This window comes from Primulina eburnea, chromosome 7, assembly GCF_022965805.1.
Source record: "Primulina eburnea isolate SZY01 chromosome 7, ASM2296580v1, whole genome shotgun sequence".
Lineage (NCBI taxonomy): Eukaryota > Viridiplantae > Streptophyta > Magnoliopsida > Lamiales > Gesneriaceae > Primulina > Primulina eburnea.
The window spans coordinates 21,832,952-21,851,365 of NC_133107.1; the positions used below are offsets into that span (position 1 = coordinate 21,832,952).

Here is an 18,414-nt window from a genome sequence, read left to right on the forward strand (position 1 = left end):
GTCATGTATACCGGACAGTGAAGGAGGAAGAGCAAGTCTGTAAGCTCGATCGCCAATCTTCTCAAGGATCTCATACGGACCGACGTATCTAGGAGACAACTTTCCTCGCTTGCCAAATCTGACAACGCCTCTGAAAGGTGAAATCTTCAAAAATACTCTGTCTCCCTGCTCGAACACCAACGGTCTGCGTCTGACATTGGCGTACTTAGCTTGTCTATCCTGTGCTGTCTTCATTCGCTTTTGAATGATCTTCACTTTCTCGGTCATCTCACGAATCATATCAGGCCCCAACTCTGGTACCTCAGAGATATCATCTCAGTACAACGGAGATCTGCACTTCTTACCATACAAAGCTTCGAACGGTGCCATCTCAATGCTAGTCTGATAACTGTTGTTGTATGAAAACTCACACAACGGCAATGAATCTTGCCAACTAGTACCAAAGTCTAGTACTACAGCTCTCAGCATATCCTCTAAAGTCTGGATAGTCCGCTCTGACTGTCCGTCCGTCTGAGGATGATAAGCAGTGCTTAGGTGTAAAGTCGTACCCAAAGCCTGCTGCAAACTGTGCCAGAAGTGGGAAGTAAATCCTGGATCACGATCTGATACGATCGACTTCGGCACACCGTGCAATCTGACGACCTCTCTGACATACAACTCTGCCATCTGATCGTATCGATAGGTCATTCTGTACGGAATAAAGCACGCTGATTTGGTTAATCTGTCTATCACTACCCAAATCGCGTCACAGCCTCGCGAAGATCGAGGTAACTTCGTCACAAAATCCATGGAAATGTGGTCCCATTTCCATTCAGGAACAGACAAACTCTGAAGTAAACCCCCGGGCTTCTTTCTTTCTGGCTTCACCTGCTGGCAATTCAAACATTTAGACACAAATTCTGCAATATCGGTTTTCATTTGCTTCCACCAGAATTGTGTCTTCAAGTCATTGTACATTTTCCTGCCACCAGGATGAATGCTGAACCGACTACAGTGTGCCTCTGACATGATCTGTCGTCTCAAATCTGAAACCTCTGGCACAACTAAGCGGTTATTCACATACAGAACAGAATCTCTGACCTGATATTCTGAGATATGTCCAGCTCTGACCATATCAATCGATCTCTGCACACTCGGATCGATTCTCTGCGCTTCTTTGACCTTAAAAATCAGATCTGGCTCAATCTGGATCACAGCAAGTCGCAACGGTCTACTATCTGTATCAAATGTCAATCCAGACAAGCAACAATCTTCTACTAAATTCGATACACCTACGGTCGACAAGGAAAGAGCACATACCTTTCGACTCAAGGCGTCCGCCGCTGCATTCGACTTCCCTGGATAATACTTGATCTCGCAATCAAAATCTTTCAGCAGATCAAGCCATCTGCGCTGTCGCATATTCAGCTCTGACAGAGAGAATAGGTACTTAAGGCTCTTATGATCTGAATAGATCTCAAATTTCTCGCCATACAGATAATGACGCCAGATCTTGAGTGCAAAGACAATCGCCGCCAATTCAAGATCATGAATCGGATAACGGGTCTCGTGCGGCTTCAGCTGTCTAGAGGCGTACGCTATCACGTGCCCTCGCTGCATAAGAACACACCCTAACCCTCTGTGAGATGCGTCACAGTATACAACAAACTCACCTGTACCTGAAGGAATCGTCAAGACAGGTGCACTAGTCAGCCTCTTTTTCAACTCTACAAAACTGGCTTCACAATCTTCGGACCACACAAATGGCATGTTCTTCTGTGTCAACTGGGTGATAGGCTTCGCTATACTGGAGAAATCTCGGATAAAACGACGATAATACCCGGCTAGACCCATGAAACTGCGTATCTCAGGCACAGAAATCGGTCTCGGCCAACTGATCACAGCCTCAAATTTACTCGGATCTACCGCAATACCCTCTCCAGATATAATATGCCCCAAGAAGACAATCTGTCTCAGCCAAAATTCGCACTTGGACAGTTTAGCATACAACTGCTCTTTTCTCAAAGTTTTCAATACAATTCTCAGATGATCTGCATGCTCAGTCAGACTCTTCGAATACACCAAAATATCATCAATGAACACAATCACAAAATCATCTAAATATCTCTGAAAAATACGGTTCATCAAACTCATAAATACCGCTGGTGCATTCGTTAAACCAAAAGGCATAACGATAAACTCGTAGTGTCCATACCTGGTTCGGAATGCAGTCTTTGGAATATCAACGTCTCTAACTCTGAGCTGATGATACCCTGATCTCAAATCAATCTTCGAGTATACAGAAGATCCCTGTAACTGATCAAATAAATCATCGATGCGCGGCAAAGGATACTTGTTCTTTACTGTTGCCTTGTTCAACTGTCTGTAATCAATACATAACCGCATCGAACCATCTTTCTTTCTAACAAAAAGCACTGGAGCACCCCAAGGAGATACACTGGGTCTGATATATCCCTTGGACAGGAGATCTTCCAACTGTGCTTTCAACTCTTTCAGCTCTATCGGTGCCATCCTATACGGAGCTCTCGAAATAGGAACACTGTCTGGCACAAGATCTATGCTGAAATCAACCTCTCGAACTGGAGGCAACCCCGGAATCTCATCAGGAAAAACATCTGCAAACTCGTAAACCACTGGCAGATCTGCCAATGCTGGGCTCGACTTCAGTAGATCTACTGAATATACGAGAAAGCCCTCTGCTCCTCTCTGAAGCAATCTACTCATAGTCAGAGCAGATACTAAGGGAATCCGAGATCTGGAACCCTTTCCGTAGAATTTCCACTCCTCTGTCATCTCGGGTCTGAATCTGACAATCTTGTGGAAACAATCTACAGTGGCCCTGTACTTGGTCAACATGTCTATACCAACTATACAATCAAAATCGGCTAAACCAAGTACTACACAATCTAAATCAATCTCATGCCCCTCAAACTGAAGCATACAGTGTCTAACAGTAGTCACCGATATCAAACCACTTCCCAACGGAGAAGCTATAGACACTACTGTCGACAAAGACTCAACAGGCAATGAATGTCTCAATGCAAAATGTTCAGATATAAATGTATGAGATGCACCTGTGTCAATCAACACATATGCAGGATAACCGCAAAGAAAACAGTTACCTGCAATGACGTCATCTGGCGCCTCCTGCGCCTGCTCCTCTGTCAGGGCAAACACCCTAGCCTGCTGTCGAGGAGGCTGACTCACTGTTTGACTACCTCCTGGTCTTTGCTGGGTCTATGTAGATGGTGGCTGGAAGGAATGTACAGAGGATGCCTGTCTCTCCATCTGTGGCGCTGGTGCGGATGACCCTGCACTCTGGAATCGTTGTGCACCTCTCTGGGGACAAACTCTGGCGAAGTGTCCTTGTTGCCTACAGATGTTGCAGCGTCCCATAACTCCTTGACACTGCTCCGTCGCATGTCGTCCTCCACACGAGCTACAATATACGCCACTGTAATCTGAACCCTGACCTCTCTGTCGAGATCCACTCGAACTCGATGAACTACTCCCGGACTTCTTAAACTGCTTGCCCTTAGCCTTCAAAAATTCCTTCTTGCCACTACCACTAGCTCCACTGTCAAAACGAGGAGGAGGTGGTGGAAACTGTACGGTCGTGGACTGTGGCGGTCTCTGCCCCTGAACACCGTAAGAAGCGCCTCGCTGCCTGATCAAGCCAGCCTCTGCTCCCTTAGCTCTGTTCAGTGCCTCTGAAAAAGTATTAGGCCGGCCCGTGTTCACCAAAGTAAAAACATCGGGGTTCAGCCCGTTGATAAACTGATCAGCCACTGCCTCGTCGTTCCCTGCTACATGCGGTGCAAATCGTAGCAACGCAGAAAATTTAGCCACATACTCCTCGATGTTCCACTGTCCCTGCCTTAAATTCGCAAATTCAGCTCCTTTATCTTTTCGGTAGGAAACGGGGAAGAAGCGCTGATAGAACTCATCTTTGAAGACTTTCCACGTGATGTCAATGCCTCGGTGCTCCAAGGCTCTCTTCGTAGTCAACCATCAGCTCTTGGCAACCTCCTGCATCTGATGCCCTATCAGTTTCACACGTCGCTCATCAGTATATGCCAAAGACTCAAACAACATCTCGATATCATCAAGCCAGCTCTCACACTCTACTGCACTCTCTGTGCCCTTCAGGGTAGGCGGATGGAAAGACTGAAATCTCTTCAATAAGGTCTCCATCGGCGTAGCGGTAACATCCATCTGTGCACCGGATGTACTACCCTGCTCTGGCTGTGGTATACGTCTAGGCGGCATAAATCTGATTATCAAACTGATTAGTACACAAATTATGCAATCTGTCTCAGCCCTCCTCTGATCATATACCTCTGATCGAGAATCGGTTCTGATTCAGGCTTGAAATGCTGTAAATCAATTCAGATAATACAACAACATATAATAGGGAAGGCAATAAAGCATGCTAGCATCCCACAAGCAAAGAAGATGACTCGATCTACCCCGCTCATTCTATTCTATCTCAGTTTACAGAACCTACAACTCTGATACCACCTGTTGTGGGGACCCGGGCTCTAACTCAATTCTTTTGGGATTTAATTGGATCTTTGTTCGAAAATGTGGGTCAAAAATTTGCTTTTAACATTAATTCAAATGTGTAGTCACAGCATAACATTGTCTTTATAAGAAATAAACAACATAATGTACATACATGTCTGTCTAGTACAACCATACACTAGTGTTTACATACCAACTACAAACATAGGTGATACAAGTCTAAATAGAAACCACTAGAAATCTTCCATGCCCGAGATCTCCACACTATCATCAACCTCTCATCTAGCTCGTGACCCAGATCCTGCCCCACCTGTTGCCATGCACACATACAGACACGACAACAGCCGGATAACTCCGGTGAGAACATATCCCAGTATAAAACATGGATGCATGCAATGTAATAATCATGTACAAGAGCATATCATATATCAAGTAACATTAATGAAAATCTAAACATGTAGAAGAATACAAATCTGAATTCAACATTTAAATCTTGACTCGACTCATTTCTAATCTAGGGATCCCGTGTGAATAAGACGGTCTGTTACCTACCCAACCACTCGAGGCAACGGTACGTCTTATTCCTAGACTTCGGTCAACTCTGTATCGAAGGTCTACACATAGAGTAAATCTACTACCATGCGTCGATACACCGAAACGTCTAGTTTTGGCCAGTCTGCCAATATCTCCTATCTCAGGACTCGAATATAAATCAATAAACAAGGCATTACATAATGAAATGTAATAACAATCTAGTATGTGATTTAGGCAAACTCGTATCAAATCTGAATCGAGTTGTGCAATCCCGAGACCACATGAATTATACCTTTCTTGTCGAATAGTCGGTGTCGTAGTCAAAGTCTCGAATACCAAGTAGTCAATACAAATCTGAAATAGCATAATAAATGTGCACTCTATCAATATACATCTCAATGTACAATTCTGTAATCGCTTTCAATGTAATTCAACGGCGTAACGGCGTAGTCTCGCGATACCGATAACTCAATCTCAACATAACAATAATCGATTAACCTCAATCAATTCAACATCAATAGCACAATCATTTCAACACTGAAAATCTGCATAATCTCTCATAATACATGCTGGAATTTCGAAACAACGTCATAGAGTATCTGAAAATCAATCCGGTAACGTTTCTACGATGCTCATGATATCAAGAACACAATATAACTAACATATTACAATTTCTCCAACATCTAAAAGTCGAAATATGTTGAAATTACATAAAACTTACGTCATCTTATAGCCGTCGATGCAAGAGACACAAATCTTACCTCGGAACACAAATCGGATGGCTAAATCTCGCACAATCACAACTCTAAGATCAAAAGAAATGGAAGCTCTCTCCTTGAAGTTCCCTCGGCCTCAGCACTCTGAAATGGAAGAGGTGAAGACACATAATCTATATTGCGTGGTTTAAAGCACATGGCTCATTCTTCAAGTTACACGCACGACCGCGGGTGCGGTACACTAGCAGTGCGGGTGCGCTGTGCCCATGGCACATCTTGCATTTTCCGTAATTCTTAGACCGCGGGTGCGGTCTCACCACCGCGGGTGCGGTCTTGTTAGCACCGCGGGTGCGGTCTTGCTTCGCACAAATCCATCAACTTTCTGTCAATGCACCGCGGGTGCTGTCCACTTCTGAGTGCGGGTGCGGTCTGGCTTCGGCCTTACATTGTAAAATTCTATCTTTTTCACCTAACACTTCATATAATATAACATGCATTCTCATTGCTTCAAATCGAACATCAATAACAGTTGATAATTCTCGAGCCTTACAGGAATGAACGGCAGAAGATCGTCTACCTGTCTGAGCCACTGATCCAGATGACTCAGCGGCCTGGAATCCATGGGCATCACGCTGTGGACACACTCGGGCAAAGTGTCCATGCTGCTTACAAATGCGGCAATTTCCGAACACTCCTCGGCACTGCTCGGTGGAATGCTTCCCTCCACATCAATACAATACCGATCACCAGTAATAGAATGAGCTATAATTCTATCCACATCGATAGCCAATTATCCAGTAGCAGACTATGGCACTTCCGCCAACACAATATCTCATGACATCGTGCAATGTGCCCGTGGTGATCCCACCACTATCAGACACTTCTATCATAAGACTACTCGTCTAATACCTGCTATCTATAATCAAGAGAACAAGTATATCAATCAAATCAATGCAATATCAATGCAATAAAGTAAAGTATGTGATTTAGGGGATGTAGGGAAACTCAAGTCTAATCCGACTCAGGGAAACTCAAGTCTAATCCGACTCAAGTCGATCTCCCAATACCACATTGACTTATACCTTTCTTTCGTCGGTTTCTGGCTCAGTCGAAGTCCTGAATTCACAGTCTGTCTGGCAATGACAATATCAATAATCTCATGTCAATATACCTTTCAAATCAATATCAATCTGATCAATCTTGATTTAATTCAAAATCAACGGCATAACGGTACAAACTCAGTATCCCCGTCAATACCATATCACCAGATAACAGTTACAATCCATAACCCATATCCAATACAATCCGTAATCCAATCACAATTCAAATCTGTCTGGTATAAATCAATATACCCTAAAAATTCATAACAATTCCATAATCAGTCCGTTCCTTAATCTGACTTCGATTCTATGATGTCTAACATGTCAAGAACATCATATATGAATTCCATTCAATTCTGACAATATCATAATTCTAAAACATGTCAAAACGTAGTAAAACTTACGTCCAATTGTAGCCTACGTTGCCAGGAACTCAATACCGAAGTCGGATTTAAAATCAGACGGACGGATTCTTCACGGTTGAAGCTTGAAGCACAAGAAGCTAAACTTCCCTTCGGATTTCAATTTCTATCTCTAAGGATTATGTTGCACGCATATATATATATATAGACAACTCGCGCATGCATCACGGCAAGTGGCTTATTTTTCTCCACGCACGTCGGACCGCGGGTGCGGTTCATTTCCTACCGCGGGTGCGGTGATGACCGCGGGTGCGGTGTCCCCTAGACCGCGGGTGCGGTGCTCGTGCTATACAAATAGCCTACCTTACTGCCTCCTCACCGCGGGTGCGGTGCTTCCTATGCCGCGGGTGCGGTGCTGCTCACAATGTACATTTCATAATTCTAATTTGAAATGTGCTTCTCGGTATTCCGATTGATCTTTTCATAATCACATGACATTATAAATCAATCCTTATTAATTATAGTGATTAATTCTCAGGCATTACATATTAGCATCACATTCACTAACTTTTCTGCTTTAGTGTTCGAGTTTCTTTTCTTTTATTTATGCTTCTTAAAAAAATAACTTCCACGACACTATTAATTATCTTTGTTGTTTAACATGGTGTTTCGACTTTGAAATAGAAACAATAATATTCAAAAAACATGTGTTTTAGAACAGGTTTTTGGGACTATCTGCAGCAGTTTTTCCCCGATTCGAATTTATTTGAAGCGGTTTTTGTACCGACTCCATTTCTTCCGCTCTTAGCGTCTATTGCACCGTAACCACAGCCGATGGTGAAGCAATAACAACCGATCCTAACGACCATTATTGAAGCTGTTTCTAACCGTTTGTGGAATTAATATCGTTTGTGGAATTCATATTGGTGAAGCAATAACAACCGCTGGTGCTGCATATCGTTTGAAGCGGTAAAAAACCGCTCTTACAAGTGGCAACACAAATGGCTAGTAACCGTTTGTTGTCCATTTACTTTAACGCGGTTTATAAACGCTCCTACAAGTAGCAACACAAGCGGTTTTTAACCGCTTGTGTTGCTACTTGTTTGTTGCAGCGGTTGGGAACCGAATGAAAAGACCCGCTTTGGTTACTGTGCTCTCGAGACGATATAGGAGCGGTTAAGTAATGCTTGTAAATGAGATACATTTTTATTTGTAAGAGCAGTTGTAAACCAATTCATAAGTATTTTAAAAAAACAATTCCAAATTATTATATTCATTTCCTTCTACACAAGAAAATGGAAAAAAACATGATACATATAAAATAAATAACTCGAAATCAACAAAAACATTTGTCATTTACTGGGAAACAAAACAAAATCCACAAATGAATATCTAAGTTTGCAGAAACATGAAATTCTAAAAAAAACATACTGATGATTGCAAACGAAGACTAAAACTAAAGTATGTTTTTTCTTAAATATCTAATCACCATATGATTCTTCTGGAGGAGTTCTGCCATCATTTTCTCTTTCATTGGATGTGGCATAAATGTGTTTCTGAATTATGTTTGTCATTACAGTTGCCATCTGTAAAAATAAATCGAAATTATCATAGAATAGAACAAGCAACAAATTTTTTCATTTGATATTTTATAACATGTAAATACCTGTGTTGGTAGCAATTCATGCCCACTAGACCCTCCAGGTATCATACTCTGCATAACCCGTGTACAACTTTCGAATTGATCTTGCAGTTGTCTCATTTTCTCTATTTCTGTCTGTAGTTTTGCTTTTTGCGCCTCCATTTCTGCTTGCAACTGCGATTCACGCATCTCCATATCTTTCTTCATTTGTTCTTGCAATTCTTTAAATTTATTTGTCATCTCTAACGTAGAATGATAGTTTTGCCTATTGTAGAATGAGCTTCGCCTGCATTGTTCAGAGAAGACTTGGCTAGGCAGTGCTCCTGCTCCCAGACATCGAACTCGGCCAGAATGCTCGGTTCCAAATACATCACTGCATAAAACTTGTCGTTAATGCATATATATTTTGTAATAACATTAACAAAAATAATATAAAATTTTAAAGAAAATATAACCGAAATGCATCCTCATGCACTTCTATTGCTTGTGTCCCCTCAGCCATGTCTTGTAAGCGAGTTTGAACAGCCTCATCCAACAAATTCTAACAAACAAAACGTCAAGTAAATGAAAATTTATTCAAAAGTCATTATATAAAATTGTAACCAATCAGCACCTCATAGTGTATGGCTTCAGCATCAACTGGAGCACCTCCTTTCTTTTTACTTATCCGACTCAAATGCAATATTTCGATGTGAGTCGGCTTCCTACCATTCTCTTTCAACTAATAGAAGAACAATATCATATATACAAAAAATATGACTGCTGAAATTTTACAAACAACAAAACTTATACTCTTAATTCACACATTCAGAAACAACAAAATAAATGATAAGAAAAACTAGGATCGATCGTTGACAACATATCTTTAAATTTTAACTACATCATATATAGTTATTAATCTATATTTACAACACCATAAAAGCTTATAACACTAGTTATCTATAACATCAAAATTCAAACAAGAAATAGGTAATATGAGACTTTTTGCAAAGAAAAATATAGGTTAATGCTTACAAATTTGTCTTCTAGAGAAGGGATACTCGTTTGTCCCTATGCATGAGTTCCTTTTTTATTTTTTCCATTTTCTCGATTTATTTTAGAACTTTTCTGGAAAAAAAATTATTTTTTACTATGAATATCCATAAAAAATATATACATATATTTAATAATAAATACTCATGATTACCTCAGTAGCCTTACAGTACGCACATAATCTTTCCCAAACTTCTGTAGCCAACCCATGAGGAATAGGGCGAATGGACACAAGCTCCTCTAATGGGATATTGGAGTTATAAGATGTAGCTTTAACTTCGGTCCTCCATCGCCTCCATGCAATCCCCATCGTTTGCATCACATAATCTTGATGTTGATCGGAGATTATGAATCGTGCCTATAAACATAAACATAAATATGTTAATGTTTGAAGCTCATGTGTGATATTAAGTAGTTTTCAACTTACAATGACAAGTTTCCATGCCTCCTCCAACCGATGCTTTGGAACTTTTCTCCAGTCTAAATAATCAAGGGGCAACAAAACTCCATTCCGAGCTATTGTCCCCACATAATTTGCCAGTACCGGTTGTAAATCTCCATAAGGTTGGCTCTTTCATTAAACGTTACATGTAACAAATCATCATGATGCAATGCATGAACATCCTTCATTATAGTTCTCCCACGTCTATTCGGCTGCCTCTGCGAAGGCAACACTTCATTTTCGCCGGGTAAATATATATATATGCAAATTATGATTGTTATTTGGTGCTTTAAACTTAATCATATATATTAAATATATATTTCCAACCTTCCTCATGGAACTCCTCGTCATCTTGTTGTGATTCCAGTGCATTGTTTTGGGTCTCCGGTGGTGAATGTGATGTTATGTCTTGTGATCCAACTTCATCGTCACACCTGTTATTTGATTCTTGTCCCCTAGATCGCTTTCTGATATTCTTAATCAACTTCTGAAGTATTTTGTTTGTCATTTTTCATATGTACTTGAGAATAATAATAATATAAAATTACAACAGTCGAGAAGATGGTTAAAATATAAAGAAGACCATAATTTGCACTAGTATGAGTTTAAAATGAATACTAGAAGAACGAGTTGCAATGAAAAACAAAAATAGTATATGGTCTACCTTTGCTTCTCAATTCAATTTTGAACCTGCATCGGTACTCTTGTTATTAAAACAAGAAAGGCAGCTCACAGTGCCATTCTACTTAGTATGATACACCGTGGTGGTTACTTGATGTTATATAAAAGTGATGCTATTACCTGCAATCTGCATACAATGTTATGATAAAAAAATGTTTTCAATCCCTTTGTGTCTTGTTGATGTCTCATTGTGGAAGATGATTAATACGTGGAAGTCCATTAAGAAGGACAAAGCATTTGTTGAGTGCCATCATATTCTTATTCCGGCTTAAGAGTAATTATGTCCAGCATCTCTGTGACATATTTTCATCAACTGCTACAGAATGTAAAATCTTCAATTATTCGCAGATAATCATGGTTCAACACAAAGTTCAAGAGGCCACAAAGTGAGCTACAGGAGAAGATGGATATCATAAGTCACAAACTGAAAATTGGAAGTGATTAGAATCAAAACTCAAAGAGGGTATAAGAATGTCCCCAAATTAGTCTTCAGTTGTTTTGACCAAAACTCATCTTCTACAACACTTTCTAAGTTGTTGTGCACATACTCCAGTTGTACTTCATAATATTTTTTATAGACAAAAATATTAAAAAGGAATCAATATGATAACCTCAAACTGAAAAGGTTATTCCTTGAACAAAAATAATAACAACTAAACCAAAAGACACATAGTAAAAGAATGATTCTACTATAACTTTCTTACGACTATAAAGTGGAAGGATGCTACTATTGGAGGTAGGAAGCCTAAGAAAGACCAAGAAAACACAAGGGAAATTCAGAATCTACTGGCAACTTTATACCCTCAGAAATTCAGAAGCGATTGACAACTTTACACACTCGGAAACAAGAACGTTTCCATTAAATAATCAAAACAAAGAACAAAAAAAATTTAAATAACCACCATCAAAATCCTTGGCAAAATAAAAGAAATTTTACGGCAACGGGAATAGAATTTACCTCCAGAACAATATTTTCTAAACGATTGCAACTCGGTTTAGGGCATAGATTTTCTTCGACACAAGATGGGAAAAAATCGATCGTTGGGTCACAATATGGGGAAAAATCAATTGTGAGGGCGAGAATTAAAAAAAATTGCGGGATTCTGAAACAAGCTATCGGTTCGTATGCTTTGTTTTCTTTTTAATTAAGCCTCCTAATTTTCTTTTTAATTAAGGCATGTAGATTAAAACAATATCTCCTATCAATGATGTAAATGCTTATTTACGAAATATTGGATATTCTCTTGTTCTCTATTAATAATTAATATTTACTTCCATAAATTCAAATTTGATTGATCGATGAAAAAAAATTAGCACATGTCAATTGCTTGGGGAGAGAGAAGTTCTAGGATAATTTAATTAATTTATAATGTAAAAATATCTTATTTAAGAAAAAATATGTAAAATTCAGATTGTTTTAAAAATAATTAATAATAGTTCACTAATTTTTCATACAAAAATTGATAGAGTGTATTCCTACACAATAGGATTTTCTCGTACATTTATCTTTTGTATTTTAAAATTAAGTCTACTAAATTATTAATTAATAGTAATTATTTTTAACAAACTAAATATAAAAAACAACAAATATTGTTTGAAGAAGTAAATAATAGAAAGCTTGTTGTATATGCCCTCGAGGATTGATAATATATAAGAAAATTTATATATAATAAACAACTAACGTGATTTGGAGAAGTAATTAATAGAAAACCTATGGTATGCCTCATGGATTGATAATATAAAAGCATATTTTATGTACATGATCCCAACATTTATTTATTTAAAATTTGTTCATTTAATTTGAATATACATTTAATTTAACATTCAATAACCATGAAACGAAACAAAAAAAGCATAAGATAAAAGTAGATGCACATCACTAATCAACTGTCCACTACAAATTTGGAACAGGTTTACCACGAGTTGTTCCAAGCCCACCACCAAACTCTTCACTAGTTGCATGATAAACACATGTATTGTTAAGTGTCAGATTACAGGGGAGAAAAACAATTTCGATACTCCAAAAAGGGAAATGTGGTCCTGTCATGAATACATTATCTATGTAGCAAATACGAATATGAAATTAAATTAAGAGACTTGAAAGATAAAACAGAACAACTAGAAAGAACTGATCACAAAATAAAAGGAAACAAACCAAATTATTAAAGAAAAAAAAAACATAAATCAACCTTAAGTGGTTGAATAATCAAATTCCTTATTGATAACCAAAAATATATACTCAATAAAAGCATAACCCCTAGTGTTAAGTTGTCTCTTTATCTGGAATCAAGCTTCCCTGAAACTCAAACAGATAAGGTCAGGGAGTTATAATTAAAGAATATTAAAATAATAATTAAAGCAGAGGCCAATTTACCAGAAGACATGTAAACTCTTATTCTTCATCAGCTTCATGGATCACAATAGGCATGCCATCAACGATTGTCTATAGTGTTTACGTCATCCAACAAAAATTCGACATCTGAAAAATTCTTAGGAATGAATTGCATTGTATCAATATCATCTTCATTGCCCATGTTGTATGTGTCTCTTGGTGTGTAGCGAATAACAGAATGCCAATCTTCTTCTTTTGGATCACGAACATAATAAATCATTTGAGCTTGCGAAGCCAAAATAAAAGGTTCATGCTCTTCTCGTTCTCCTGTATGTGTCAAACGCGAAAAATTCAGCATCATAAATCCTAAAGGATCAATTTTCATTCCAACAGTAGTATTAACCCAATCGCATCGGAACAAAACTATTCGTCCATGACCACTGTAATCAAGTGAGATAACATCAGTTAACCGTTCATAATAGGTGTTAGAGTAGATACCCTGCAAGCCAACTGTTGGCTAGGGAATTTATTGACTCAAGTTTAATAAACAATCTTTATTTTAATATACTTTTTAATGGTTTCGTTATACTTTATCTGTATACCCATGCAAGCAGCATAGATAAAGTCCTTGATTATGCTTTAATACAAATGAATCGTAATTCGATGTTGAAACTCATTTGTAAACACTGCATATTCTAAATTCGTTCCTAGTCGATTCAGCCGCCTAAAACATGGATAAAGGTCGCTTGAGCTCGAGACTAGCATCTGTGATGTTGTGTACTGCGTTTCTTGGTAAGGGCATAGAGATGTCCAAACATACAGATAAGTAGTCATATGATGATTATACCGAACAACCCTCCCTCGGACTTTCCAAGTGGTTATCATTCATCGAGAGGATAAGTCTGTGGTTATGATTGTACACCATTAGTCCTTACGACCCGGGACAACACTGAGGCTCTATATGCTAGGGCTGTGCTTTGACTCGTTTACCGGCTCCAGGAGAGTCATCAGGTGGCGAGGTTGGGTACAGTTGCGACACATATAGGAGCCAGTGCATTGTAGTCGGGGATTCACCGCTCACCTATGGGTGTGGATATCCTATGTGATCTAATGAAATAATAGTGCATGGAATCTCTGGCCAGAGTATGAGATGTATGTTGGAGAAGGAGTTCTCCAATAGTACACGCGATGCCACTATTATAGTTATCACATAGTTATCGAATTAATATGCAACCCTCGATGAACCAATGGTTGTAGATTCGATCGGGATATATGAGATGAAGGGACCGTACTGTACGTTAATCATAATCTACTGGTTCTTGCAGGCACTATCAGTGATACCTAGGGGATCATGGGGCGATGCTACTAGACGCTCTTACCATGATCCGATGGGTGCTATCAGAAATGAGTTCTGACATTCTTGATCAAGGTGTTGATGAAAAGAATGGGGCTAACTAGGGTAAGCCCGAATAAAAGATTATGTCATGAATCACAAAGAGTTGTGAACCCACGGCTAGCTGTATCCCTGAACTATTGAGGGTCACACAAGCACTGGATCGTTTGTTCCCGTTGAGAGAATAAATTCAAGGAGTTGAATTTATATTATGATATAGTAAATTCAAGGAGTTGAATTTATGATAATTAAATTTTGAGAAAATAAATTCAAGGAGTGACTATTTGACGCTTTTTTGTAACTCGTCCTATTTGTGGAAACAATGTCGGGGGTCTCCTGGTGTCTTGCGTCTTTATTGCCAAACGAGTCTGTACACTCTAAATAACGAGAGCAAAACACAATGCATTCATCTGCTAAGTATGCCTCTGCAATATTGGCCTCGGGTCGTGCTTTGTTTCTAACAAAAAATTTTAGTTTTCCAAGATATCTTTCTATTGGATACATCCACCGATAATGTACGGGCCCAGCTACTCTTGCTTCATATGCCAAATGCACCACCAAATGCACCATTATTGTGAAAAATGATGGTGGAAAAATTCTTTCTAACTGACATAAAACTAATACAACCCCTTCTTCAGCCTTTTTTAACTCATCTTTTCGTAAGGACTTTGCACACACTGCTCTGAAATACTCGCACAAAACAATTAATGGTGCAGTTCCATGTTTTGATAACACACGACGAAGAGCTATTGGAAGAAATTGTTTCATTATGACATGACAATCATGGCTTTTTAGACCCATAATCTTACAACGTCCAACATCAACACATTTTGAAATATCAGATGACATACCATCAGGGACACGAATATCATTCAACACTGAACAAAACAAATTTTTTTCAGCTTTGCTCATACAATAACATGCAGGGGGTAAATATTATGTGCCATCTGGTTGGGGTTGTGGCCATAATTGTTTCATAGTACCCAATATTTTCAAATCTCTGCGTGCGGCAGCGTTATCTTTACTCTTGTAGAATCAGCTAAAAGTGTTCCAAGGATATTATCACAAAGATTTTTCTCAATATGCATAGGATCTAAATTATGTCTTATCAAATTAAACTCCCAATAAGGCAAAGTGAAAAAAATGCTTTGTTTCCTCCACATTTGTTCAGTGGAACCTGTTTTTGCTCACACAGATGGTTTCAATATGTTATTCTTACCAAATACCATATTCCGATTTTCGGTCATTTGTATAACATCAGATCCTGACAATGGTTTAAAATATAATTCACGTTGCTCTGGCCTGCCATAACTCGTCATAGTTCGGATTTTTGCATTTGCCGGTAAAAAGCGGCGATGCCCTCTAAACGACCATTTCCTTCCATTATTCAAGTATACTGTAGTGACCCGTTCCAGAATCACCTACTAATCAAAAACTAAGCATGCAACTTAACTTAATTAACAATAATCAGAGATAACAGCGGAAAAGTCAACAACAATAGTGGTTATACAACCCAATCGAAGTCTAGAATAACTCAAAATACAAATATCCAATACAACCATATCGAATCAAAACAATACCGATAAACTAAACCAACCAGATACTCAACGTCCTCCTCCTGCTCCTCCTGAGCTGTCCAACCTGAGGCCTGCCCCGTGGGAATGGGGTGTCCAAGAATAAACAAAACCGAGGACGTGAGCGATAAGAACGCCCAGTACAAAAGTATGAGTATACAGACCTATATGAAATGCACATGCTATGATCATGATACCGGGGTAGTCAAGAAACAGGAGTCACAAAAGGATCTCAACAATGCTCAGTCTAGAGGCGCCAAGTGGATAGTGCCGCGCGGTCCAACCTCTGGGTCACTGCATCCACTACAAGACAGACGTGGACCTAAAATGTCCCGGACCACCGAAGCCCTCCCGACCCGTCGGCCACTGTGTACTCTCGGTGTCCATGCGTCCACAAGACAGGGCTGAGCGGCCCCAAGATATAGCTTATCTCGAAAGAGATACAGCTCAACAGTAAAGGCTATCTCGAAGAAGATACGGCTCAACATGAAATGCAACGTGCAGTAATAAACGTGACATAATAGCATGCATCATATGACATATATCAATGCACCACATAATCATGCAACACATATAAGAATGTATACTCAACCAGGATATCTCGGATAGTACTTTCGTACCTCTATCACAGCAAGCCTAGCCTTACGCAACACCGCTAATCAGGTCTAGCACAAGCCTACGCATCAAAAGCATACTCAATCAATACTACCATGCTCGACTAGCAAAACCAGTACTCCCTAGTACTACCAAAGGTTTAGGGTTTACCTTCGTCCGTCGACAGCCCTTTGATGTCGATTGCCTCGAAACTCAGGCGCCGCTACGCTACTACTCCTGGCAGCTCTTGGCTATCGCTCGACCAACAACTACCCTAGAACCTTCCAAATCTCTCACTAAAGACTCAATCTCAAGAAATGGCAATACCAAAATGAGGAATTTCGAGCACTATTTATAGGCCATGTTCGGATCCTCCGAACAACACTTCGGAACGTCCGAACGCTACGTGTCCATTGGCTCTTGACAGCTCATGATCGGATCCTCCGATCATACACTTCGGACCGTCCGAACATGCACGTGTCCAGCTGCTCTTGACACCTCATGATCGGATCCACCGAACCCACTTCGGACCTTCCGACCTCTTCGGTGCTTCCGAACCATCTTCGGTCCGTCCGGTCATGACTCGGTCAAAATTACACATTAAACCTTCTTAATCACCATTACTCCTTAATTACCCAATTTGGAATTCGGGCTACTACATTCTCCCCCCCTTAAAACGATTTCGTCCTCGAAATCAAGCTTAGAGGATGAACAAAACGAAATAACAACATCGTTACCCTCAAAATCTAAAGGACAACCCATCACTAGACGCTTCGCTAACACCGAATGACCCATCGGAGTAGAAACAGAAAGAATGACGTCTACGATCGTCCTGGTCACCCCAACGACCTACACTCCCCTGACTACTCCCGTCACCAAAGTGGTCAGCCATCGCTACAAGATAGAATGGGGAAACTAGTAAATTGGTCAACGGAAATCCTAAAACAGAAATCTATATCCCAAAATCGTACGCATGCTCTGATACCATAAATGTAGTGACCCGTTCCAGAATCACCTACTAATCAAAAACTAAGCATGCAACTTAACTTAATTAACAATAATCAGAGATAACAGCGGAAAAGTCAACAACAATAGTGGTTATACAACCCAATCGAAGTCTAGAATAACTCAAAATACAAATATCCAATACAACCATATCGAATCAAAACAATACCGATAAACTAAACCAACCAGATACTCAACGTCCTCCTCCTGCTCCTCCTGAGCTGTCCAACCTGAGGCCTGCCCCGTGGGAATGGGGTGTCCAAGAATAAACAAAACCGAGGACGTGAGCGATAAGAACGCCCAGTACAAAAGTATGAGTATACAGACCTATATGAAATGCACATGCTATGATCATGATACCGGGGTAGTCAAGAAACAGGAGTCACAAAAGGATCTCAACAATGCTCAGTCTAGAGGCGCCAAGTGGATAGTGCCGCGCGGTCCAACCTCTGGGTCACTGCATCCACTACAAGACAGACGTGG

At 39.7% G+C, this 18,414-nt stretch overlaps 1 protein-coding gene and 1 long non-coding RNA gene across 3 annotated transcripts in view; one reads left to right on the forward strand and one right to left on the reverse strand.

The window, feature by feature from the left end:
- The window catches only part of LOC140835780 (ABC transporter I family member 11, chloroplastic-like), a 41,123-nt gene that overhangs the window by 11,865 nt on the left and 10,844 nt on the right, over positions 1-18,414 (forward strand). The gene's annotated exons all lie outside the window — the stretch shown is intronic.
- Positions 9,912-12,151, reverse strand: LOC140836183 (uncharacterized). Of its 2 annotated transcripts, XR_012119008.1 has the most exons (4): positions 11,992-12,151; positions 10,338-11,349; positions 10,065-10,268; positions 9,912-9,985 (listed from the first exon to the last, which is right to left on the reverse strand). It is a non-coding gene; the product is annotated as an uncharacterized lncRNA (long non-coding RNA). The 2 variants fall into 2 exon arrangements; XR_012119007.1 differs by lacking the exon at positions 11,992-12,151 and having other exon boundaries at positions 10,338-11,784.